Source organism: Cicer arietinum, chromosome 2 (genome assembly GCF_000331145.2).
Source record: "Cicer arietinum cultivar CDC Frontier isolate Library 1 chromosome 2, Cicar.CDCFrontier_v2.0, whole genome shotgun sequence".
Classification (NCBI taxonomy): Eukaryota; Viridiplantae; Streptophyta; class Magnoliopsida; order Fabales; family Fabaceae; genus Cicer; species Cicer arietinum.
The window spans coordinates 24,039,224-24,049,167 of record NC_021161.2 but is presented as its reverse complement, the minus strand read 5'-3'; the positions used below and the strand labels follow the sequence as shown (position 1 = coordinate 24,049,167).

The 9,944-nt window shown below is 33.2% G+C and overlaps 1 non-coding gene across 1 annotated transcript; it reads left to right on the top strand.

Moving 5' to 3' along the window:
• The first annotated feature begins 508 nt into the window (after window positions 1-508).
• Window positions 509-614, top strand: LOC113784367 (small nucleolar RNA R71). Its single transcript, XR_003470400.1, has one exon. It is a non-coding gene; the product is annotated as a small nucleolar RNA R71 (small nucleolar RNA).
• The last annotated feature ends 9,330 nt before the right edge of the window (window positions 615-9,944 follow it).

The window sequence follows — 9,944 nt, the reverse complement described above, 5'->3', positions numbered from 1 at the left end:
GAAAATGGGAGGTTTAACTATTGGTTGGGGGATGGGATTAAAGGGAGGATTTTTGTAGGAAAAATTTAGATGATTCCTCCACCTTTGATTATAAATATTTGGAAAATGGTCCCCTTTTTGTGGATTGTTAAGATAATTAAGTTGTTCATTACACACCCCACCTTTAACAAACATTCCAACTTGGCATTCAGCACCAATAATACCACAAATTTCAGAAGGAGAAACATTTGGTGTGACATCATTTACATTCAATTTTTTAAATTTTTGAAACAATGCATCTACCTTATAAGTAATATGATCTAATGCATCAACTTCATACATGCCTCTTTTCTTCTAAGGAGATCGATCACTTGACCATTGGTAGTGGTTATGTGCCATGTCTTCAATTAGAGCATAGGCTTCTTCTATGTTCTTGTTCATCAATGCTTCTCATGCAGCAACATCTACTGTCATTCTTGTAGTGTACGAGAGTCTATTGTAGAATGTATGGACAATTAGTCATCTCTCCAGCCCATGATGAGGGAAAAATCTCAACATCTCTTTGAAGCGCTCCCAAGCTTCATAGAGAGATTCTCCTTCCTTTTGAGAAAAACTTGTGATTTCATTTCTCAATTGTGTAGTTTTGCTTGGTGGAAAATATCTAGTAAGGAATGCTTGCTTTAACTCATCCCATGTGGTAATGGATTCAGAAGGCAATGAATGTAGCTAAGTTCTAGTTCTATCCCTTAATAAAAAAGGGAAAAGTCTTAGTCTATTGGTGTCACTAGTCACTCCATTCATTTTCAAAGTATCATAATACTCTAAGAAAATAGACAAATGGAGGTTTGGATCATTCGTTGGAGTACGAGAGAATTGGTTTTGTTATATTATAGATAACAACGAAGGTTTTAATTCAAAATTTTTAGCCTCTACCGTTGGACGCATAATACTCGAATGCGATACCTGTAACACCCCGATTTTTAACAGCGCGAGTGTATTTTTTTTCTTTCAAAAACCAATTAATAAAATACCAAAGTGTAGCACAAACGACAATTGTCATAATTAATTACATCATAATTATAACAAACTGAAATAGTTTTGAGGTGATAAACCAAAACATCCAAATATAAAATACATCGGGGCTATGAAACCTATCAGACATAGCTCATACCCCTGGGGTATTCTCAGCAGACACCTGCATAAAAGCACTGCCCCAAGAATCTCTACTTTCCCCACGTCACATCAAAAAGTGGTTCATGGACCCATCAAAAGAAAAGTCATCAAACATTTTAAGCATAGATACAGTCTTCCAAAAGAAAGACATTTAGTCCCTATGCAACCACCTAATCTGATCATGTTACAAACATTCTACCACCCGGGCGATCTCCACGCGCTTCGCAAGATCTTCCTGACACAACTTCGGTCAGGTATGTCTAAATACATGCTCGTCCTCAAAGTACTAACCGGTAGGACGATCCTGGTTCTCATCTGATAGCAAAGCCCAGATTTTTACAATAATAGTAAATGGTCACCAACCGAAATTAACAAATATCACATAACATTTAAATTTCAAATGCATAAAATAACCTTTCAACTTAGCATACTCCTTGAAAGGTTTTTCATATGCCAAACATGCATAATCAAAGTTGAAAAATGAAGTTCTTAACAAAACTTCACTATCGTATTCGAATATAGCACTCTCGTATTCGAATACAATGTTAATTCATAAGTCAGTAGCAAAAATCATCTTGTCATATTCGAATACAGTCCTGTCGTATTCGAATACAGTCTTGTCGTTTTCGAATACAAGTATGAAATCATAAGTCAGTAGTAAAAATCATCATGTCGTATTCCATTATAGTCATGTCGTATTCGAATACACGTATTCGAATACAGTCTTGTCGTATTCGAATACAAGTGCGAAATCATAAGTCAGTAGCAAAAATCCTCCTTTCATATTCGGATACAGCTGAATGTTTTAAATATGTATTCGAATACAAACACCTCGTATTTGAATACAACTGCGAAATAATGCAGATTTCAGTTTCGAAAACATTTTGAAATCATTCAACACTTACAACACAAATTCAATCAATCACACTCATCAATTACGACACAATCACAAACAACAATCGAGTATGTATATACAATCATCACAGTATATCAAACATGACTCGCGTGCCAAGCACCCTAATGCAATGCGTATATGCCCAAATGCATGATTCCGGAATTCCAAACCAAGACCATCCTCGAAGGGCATAAATCATAATTGTACAGCCTCTCACAGACCAATACTAATTATCAAGGTGCAATCTCCCACAGATCAGCACGATTTACTAACGTGCAGTCGCTCCAAGACCAACACGACATACAAGAGTGCATTCGCTCACAGATCAACACGAATTTCTAGAGTGCAATCGCTCATAGATCAACATATTCTAGAGTGCAATCTCTCACAGATCAGCACGACACGACAATCCCCGTAAGGATAAGATGAACCAAAAATTCACATGGCATCATCTCGTGACCCATCACCAAATTCTGTCTCTAAAATTTTAAAACATTAATCATTAAATTCAATCTCCAAAATTTTCAACCATAAATCACTAAATTCAATCTCCAAAATTTTCAAACATTAATAATCAAATTCAGTCTCCAAAATTTTCAACCATAAATCACCAAATTCATTTCCACAATTTCAAAGATAATCGCTCATCAATCACACCGATTTCATTTCCACAAAATCAACACATAAATTCAATCTCATCGAATCGCACATAAATCAGTTTTGAACACATATACATATCAAAACTTAATCCCATAAATTCACATATAGGGTCCTATGTGCAATCTAGAAATTTGGAAGGAGCCTTTAACTTAACGGTAGCTTTAACAGCCAATTAAAGCACAGCGATAAATTTCGGTAAAATTTTCGCTCGCGTCGTCGCTTCGAAAACTAGTTCACTAGCACCTCAGTGTGGCAAGGAGCAACTTTCCCTTCTGTCACTTCACGTAAGGGAGCTTAGATCTAGAAGGAAATTGAGGATTTGTGTTTGACGGTTTTGAAAACCACTAACACAGTTTTCTTTGTTTTTGAAACAGAGAAGAAGAAGGAAGAAATTCGCAAGGCAGTTGGGAAATCTTTTCTTTCTCACCCACCAAGACTTTAGTTTCTTTTCTTGAAGCAAAAGAAAGAAAAAGAAAGAAGAAGGAAGAAGAAGGGGGCGTGAAGCAAGGAAATATTTTCTTTCTTTTTCCTTTCTTTCTTTCCTCTCACATGAGCCTTTATATAACTAATCCAAAAAATATCTAAAAACTCTTACACACATCACCTCACTCACATCTCAACCTATTTAGATAAAAATATATACTCTCGTCGCAACTCAATTGATAGATGAATTTTTCACCAACAAGTGACATTTAAAAAAAAATATATGTCTGATATTAAATTCTTGGTAACATAATTAAATTATTCTTCGACAAATAATTTTAACCGAATTTCCAAAAATATATTTTTGGCATTTAACTCACTAAATACCAAAAATTGGGCTAAAAGCCTAAGAAATTCAACACAAATTACCCTAAAATTGTATAATTTAGGATTTAAAATTAAGGATCTTACAGTACCATAGTATTGGGAGAGACATATTCTTACAAGGTTCTATTTTCAACCATTTTTAAATATTTTTCTTGTTCAAAAATGTTTTTCTCTCTTCTTCTTCTATGGAAAAATCTTTCTATCTCATGTATTGGTTTAACAATATTCCCAAGACTTCGGATTCTTCACATTCAAAGAGAGAAAAATCAGTAATATATATATATATATATATATGTTGGAATTCAATTATGAGTGGTTAGTCCCACATTGACTAGGAATTGAGCAAATATTAGATATATAAGGAGAATGACCCATAAACCTAATGCCTTAAGGTTTTGGGTTGAGATTTGGTGTCTAACTCTCTTAAGAATCCTTGATGTTTAGCCTATTTCAGATGTCGCGCTCACCCGAACTCCCCAAAAAGTGGTATCAGAGCCTGGTTGGCCTGGTGGGGGAGCAAAAAGGACTAGGATCAAATCTAGTGGTGGGAACTCATAATTGAGGGGGTGATTTGTTGGAATTCAATTATGAGTGGTTAGTCCCACATTGACTAGGAATTGAGGAAATATTGGATATATAAGGAGAATGACCCATAAACCTAATGGCTTAAGGTTTTGGGTTGAGATGTGGTGTCTAAGTCTCTTAAGAATCCTTGATGTTTAGCCCATTCCAGATGTCGCGCTCCCCCAGACTCCCCAACAAGTGGTATCAGAGCCTGGTGGGGGAGCAAAAAGGACTAGAATCAAGTGGATCAAGTCTAGTGGTGGGAACTCATAATTGAGGGGGTGATTTGTTGGAATTCAGTTATGAGTGGTTAGTCCCACATTGACTAGGAATTGAGGAAATATTGGATATATAAGGAGAATGACCCATAAACCTAATGACTTAAGATTTTGAGTTGAGATGTGGTGTCTAAGTCTCTTAAGAATCCTTGATGTTTAGCCCATTCCGGATGTCGCGCTCCCCCGGACTCCCAAACAAGTGGTATCAGAGCCTGGTGGGGGAGCAAAAAGGACTAGAATCAAGTGGATCAAGTCTAGTGGTGGGAACTCATAATTGAGGGGGTGATTTGTTGGAATTCAGTTATGAGTGGTTAGTCCCACATTGACTAGGAATTGAGGAAATATTGGATATATAAGGAGAATGACCCATAAACCTAATGACTTAAGATTTTGAGTTGAGATGTGGTGTCTAAGTCTCTTAAGAATCCTTGATGTTTAGCCCATTCCGGATGTCGCGCTCCCCCGGACTCCCAAACAAGTGGTATCAGAGCCTGGTGGGGGAGCAAAAAGGACTAGGATCAAGTGGATCACGTTTAGTGGTGGGAACTCATAATCGAGGAGGAGATTTGTTGGAATTCAATTATGAGTGGTTAGTCCTACATTGACTAGGAATTGAGGAAATATTGGATATATAAGGATAATGACCCATAAACTAGTGCTTTAAGGTTTTGGGTTGAGATGTGGTGTCTAAGTTTCTTAAGAATCCTTGATATTTAGCCCATTTCAGATGTCGCGCTCCCCCGGACTCCCCAACAAGTGGTATCAGAGCCTGGTTTGGCTTGATGGGGGAGCAAAAATGACTTGGATCAAGTGGATCAAGTCGGACTTGGATCAAGTGGAATAGAAAACAAAGTCCTCGACAATGGCGCCAAAAACTTGATAAGACCGCAAGTGTACGATATTATCGCATAGTAAAATTTATAGTTCCCACAAGGACTTTATTATGAGTACTAGTAATTATAGCATAATAAAAATATGTGACAATGATCATCGTCTACTCACAACTATGAAGAATCAACTAAATTTGTTATTCAAAAACTCTCAGGGTAAGAGATAAGATCTCAACTGACAAATTTGAGTATAAAAATATTGTTAAGATTTTAGAAAAATTATTCTTAAGTTTAGCTAACTATAAGAAATCATAAAAATCTACTAAAAGCACCAAAATAATTTTTTTTAACATAACTACATTTTTCTAAATATTCATTCTTAGCATTGAAGTCTTAATAAACACCTTTCAAAAAATTGATATTCTTCTCATTCCTTAACTCATTAATCTTAACCCTAAAATTCTAACCAATAGAGTTATTTGAATATGAGGAGATATTTATTTTGAAGATGTTAAATTTATTTTGTGGATTATTGGTTTAAGAGTGCGGTGAAAAGAAGCAAGGAAAAAAAAGTGGGGATAGAGTTTGACGTGGAGCGGTGTAACTGCGTATAACTGCGCTGGAAAAAATCACAAGGTATTTTGGTGATAGAGGAAATTATAGTTATCTATACATTATATTATTGAAAATTAATTAACAATTTTATAATTTGTTAATATTGTTACTTATTGTCAATTAGAAATTAAGATCGTAGTTTATATTAATTTATTCGTTAAGTACTTACAAATTTATTAGTTTAATCCATTTATAAACATATTTTAAAATATTAATAATCAATCTAATGGGTACCGGTCAAAAACCAATAAATAAACACATATCTATTGTTATATATATATCTACATTGGAATATTTTAAACTTTATAATTTATGATGCGACTTATTATTCAATTTTTACAAAACATATAATTGTTTCTTTTTTATTTATTTATAAAATATATAGATAATTGTTACTGTTTTTTATATTTTACATGTCTTATTTATTTTTTTGACCGGTTCAACACTTTTCTCTACCCGTTCACCTCACCACTCACCACACTTTTATTCCACCCGTTCACTTCACCACATTTTTTTTTTTTCAATTCCCTACGCAAATCTCTTCGTTTAAACTACCTGTTCAATTTATTTGATGCCATTTCAACGTTCCACTGAGTTTTTTTCATGAGCTTCATTTGTCATTTGTAACTATCAACACTGCATCTACTTTTAACTTTGGATACAAGGAGAAAACTGCGTATAACTGCGCTGAAAAAAATCACAACGTATTTTGGTGATAGAGGAAATTATAGTTATCTATACATTATATTATTGAAAATTAATTAACAATTTTATAATTTGTTAATATTGTTACTTATTGCCAATTAGAAATTAAGATCGTAGTTTATATTAATTTATTCGTTCGTGGTTGTTCCAATTGAAAATTAAGATTGTGGTTTCTATTAATTTATTGTCTATAAATTAAATATTTGTATTTTTTAAACAACAATTTAAATTTATATTATTTATATTAGTTTCATTATTTGCATATTTAATTATAAATTCGTCTCATTATTGCATATTTGATTATAAATTCGTCTCATAAGAGTTTATTTATTCTTTTTTTCATTTTTCTTTTAAGATGGAAAATCAATTTGGGTTGCTTCAATCAAAGGAATCAGAAACTAGCTCTTCTCCCACACAAACTCAAAATCAAAATACACTTGATCATGTGCCTAGCTCGAAGGCTAATTCTCAACCTTCTGTCGTTAAAGATGGTGATGCTGTTGAATTGACTAATGATAGCAAGAAAAGAAAGACATTCGTGGTTTGGAATCATTTCATTAAAAAAAACTATTAATGGAGAAGAAAAAGCTATATGCAATTATTGCAACAAACCTATGGCATGTAAAAGATCTGATGGAACAAACCATTTGCGTAAACATTTTGAGTCTTGCAAAAGAAGGCCATACAAGGATATAAGACAAGCCATTTTTTTGAAAGAGCAAAAGAAGGTAGATGGGTCATCTACTTATTTGAGTAATTATCATTTTGATCCAGATAAGTCAAGAGAAGATCTTTCTAATATGATAATACTTCATGAATATCCCCTTTCAATGGTAGATCATCTGGGCTTTAGAATATATTGTGAAGGTCTTCAACCTTTGTTTAAGATTCCTTGTAGAAACACAATTAAAAATATATTATAAAGATATTTTCAACATGAAAAAGGGAAGATCATGGGGCTTTTAGAAAAGATTGGGAGTAGGATTGCTTTAACAACAGACATGTGGACAGCTAGCAACCAAAAGAAAGGATATATGGTCATTACATGTCACTACATTGATGATGATTGGAATATGCAAAGTCGCATATTACGGTACGATACTTAAGTATTTCTGTACTTGTAAAAGTTATTAATTGCATATAGTTTTTTTTCTTCATTATGTTAATATTTTAAAAATTATTTTGCATGACAGGTTCGTGTATGTAGAATGCCCACACACAGCTGAAGCTCTTTCAAAGGTTTTGGTAGAGTGCATGATAGATTGGAATATTGATAGAAAATTGTCGACCATCACTTTGGATAATTGTAGCACTAATGACGCTCTTGTTGGTATGTTGTTAAACAAACTTGATTGCTCTAATCTTATGCTTGATGGTCAATTATTTCATATGAGGTGTTGTGCTCACATTTTAAATTTAATTGCTCAAGATGGTTTGAGTGTTCTTGGAGATGGTATAGAGAAGGTTAGAGACAGTGTTTCATTTTGGACAGCCACACCTAAAAGAGAACAAACTTTTAGGGAAGCAGCACGTCAATTAAAAGTTCCCATCACTAAGAAACTTATTCTTGATTGCAAAACTAGGTGGAATTCTACTTATCGTATGCTTGTTGTTGCACTAGAATATAAAGATGTTTTTATTCGTTTGAAAACACGAGAGCGTTTGTATACATGTTTGCCTACAACAAAAGAGTGGGAAATAGCAAAAGAAATTTGTAACAAGTTGCAAGTCTTTAATCGTGTAACTGAGATATTTTCAGGTACACAATATCCCACAACAAACATATTCTTTCCATTGATATGTGAAATAAAGCTCTCTTTGAAGCAATGGCAGACTTGTTCAATTGAGGTTATTAGAAATATGGCTTCTACAATGGTTGATAAATTTGAGAAATATTGGTCTGTTATTCATGGTATTATGGGGATTGCCATTGTTTTGGATCCAAGATTTAAATTCAAGTTGTTAGAGTACTTTTATCAGAAACTTTATGGAAGTTTGTCTTCAATTGAAATTAACAATATCAAGAAATTATGTTACTTATTATTTGAAGATTATCAAGCTAAAACCAATGGGTTGGTGGACAGTTCAATGGAAAAGTTCAATGAGAAAGAGTCAAATTTAGAAAATGGTAATTGTACCAATTTTCTTAGCGGTTATGATTCATATGTGAATGATACCAATGATGTGCAATCAAAATCTGAGTTAGATCTATACTTGGAGGAAAAGGTATTGCCTAGGAGCGCTACATTTGATATTCTTGGATGTGGAAAACAAATGGAATCAAGTATCCAATTTTGCAAAAAATTGCCAAGGATATTTTGGCCATCCCGATTTCTACTGTTGCTTCAGAATCTGCTTTTAGTACTGGTGGTAGATTGTTGAGTCCTCAACGGTCTAGACTTCATGAGGATACTTTAGAGGCACTTATGTGCTCGCAAAGTTGGATAAAACATGAAAAACAAGGTAATAAATATTGCAATATACTATTTATTCAATTAAATTTGTGTTTAGTTTAACTATTTATTTTCTTTTATGTTTTAGCAACTATTGGTATCATTAGACCGCTGCAATATTTAGAATCGAAAGATAAACGTTTGCAAACTTTTCAAGAATCTGATTCTGATGAAGAGGTAAATAATTGTGATTTTAAATTTAAGAGTTTTTTTTTTTTGTTATTAATAACGATTTTATAATTATAAATAACTAATATAAAACACATATCAATTTTTTTTACAGATCTCGGAGAATACTGCCCAAGAACTTGCAACTTCATAAAATATTATTTCTGATTTTTTATGTTTATTGTAGTAATGTAATATGTTTTGATACTGCACAAGGATGATTAATTTTGGAGAAAGACTTGTAATTTGATATGTTTATTGTAGTAATATTATTTTGGAGAATATTGCCCAAGGACTTGTAATTTGATATGTTTTGGATGTTATTACTTTATGATTTGGTTGTAAGATATTTGAAATTTTTTTAAATTTAATCACAACGTGATTATTTATCGATCTATTTTTGTTAAAATGCGGGTAATGGGTATGGGTACGGACACTTAAGTACCCAAAGGGCAAGGGTACGGGTATTAAAGTTGATACCCATGAGGGTATAGGCACGGGTATGGGGTATTTTTTTAAACAGCGGGTATGGGGACGAGTACTATAGTACCCTACCCAAACCCTACCCATTGCCATCCCTAGCGGTGTTCTCGTAGAGAGAGAAGAAGGATATAAATGGTAAAGTGTAAAAATAAATGTGCACGGAATTTGAATTGTTTTATTTAATTATTATTATTATATTATTATTTTGAATGGAACAATGTGTTTATAATGAAAGGAAAAAATAATTAAGTCAAGTTTCCTCAATTCTAAGAGAGAAAATGAAATGAAAAAAAATATAAACGACCAAAAAATTAATTAAGCCTAAAAATAA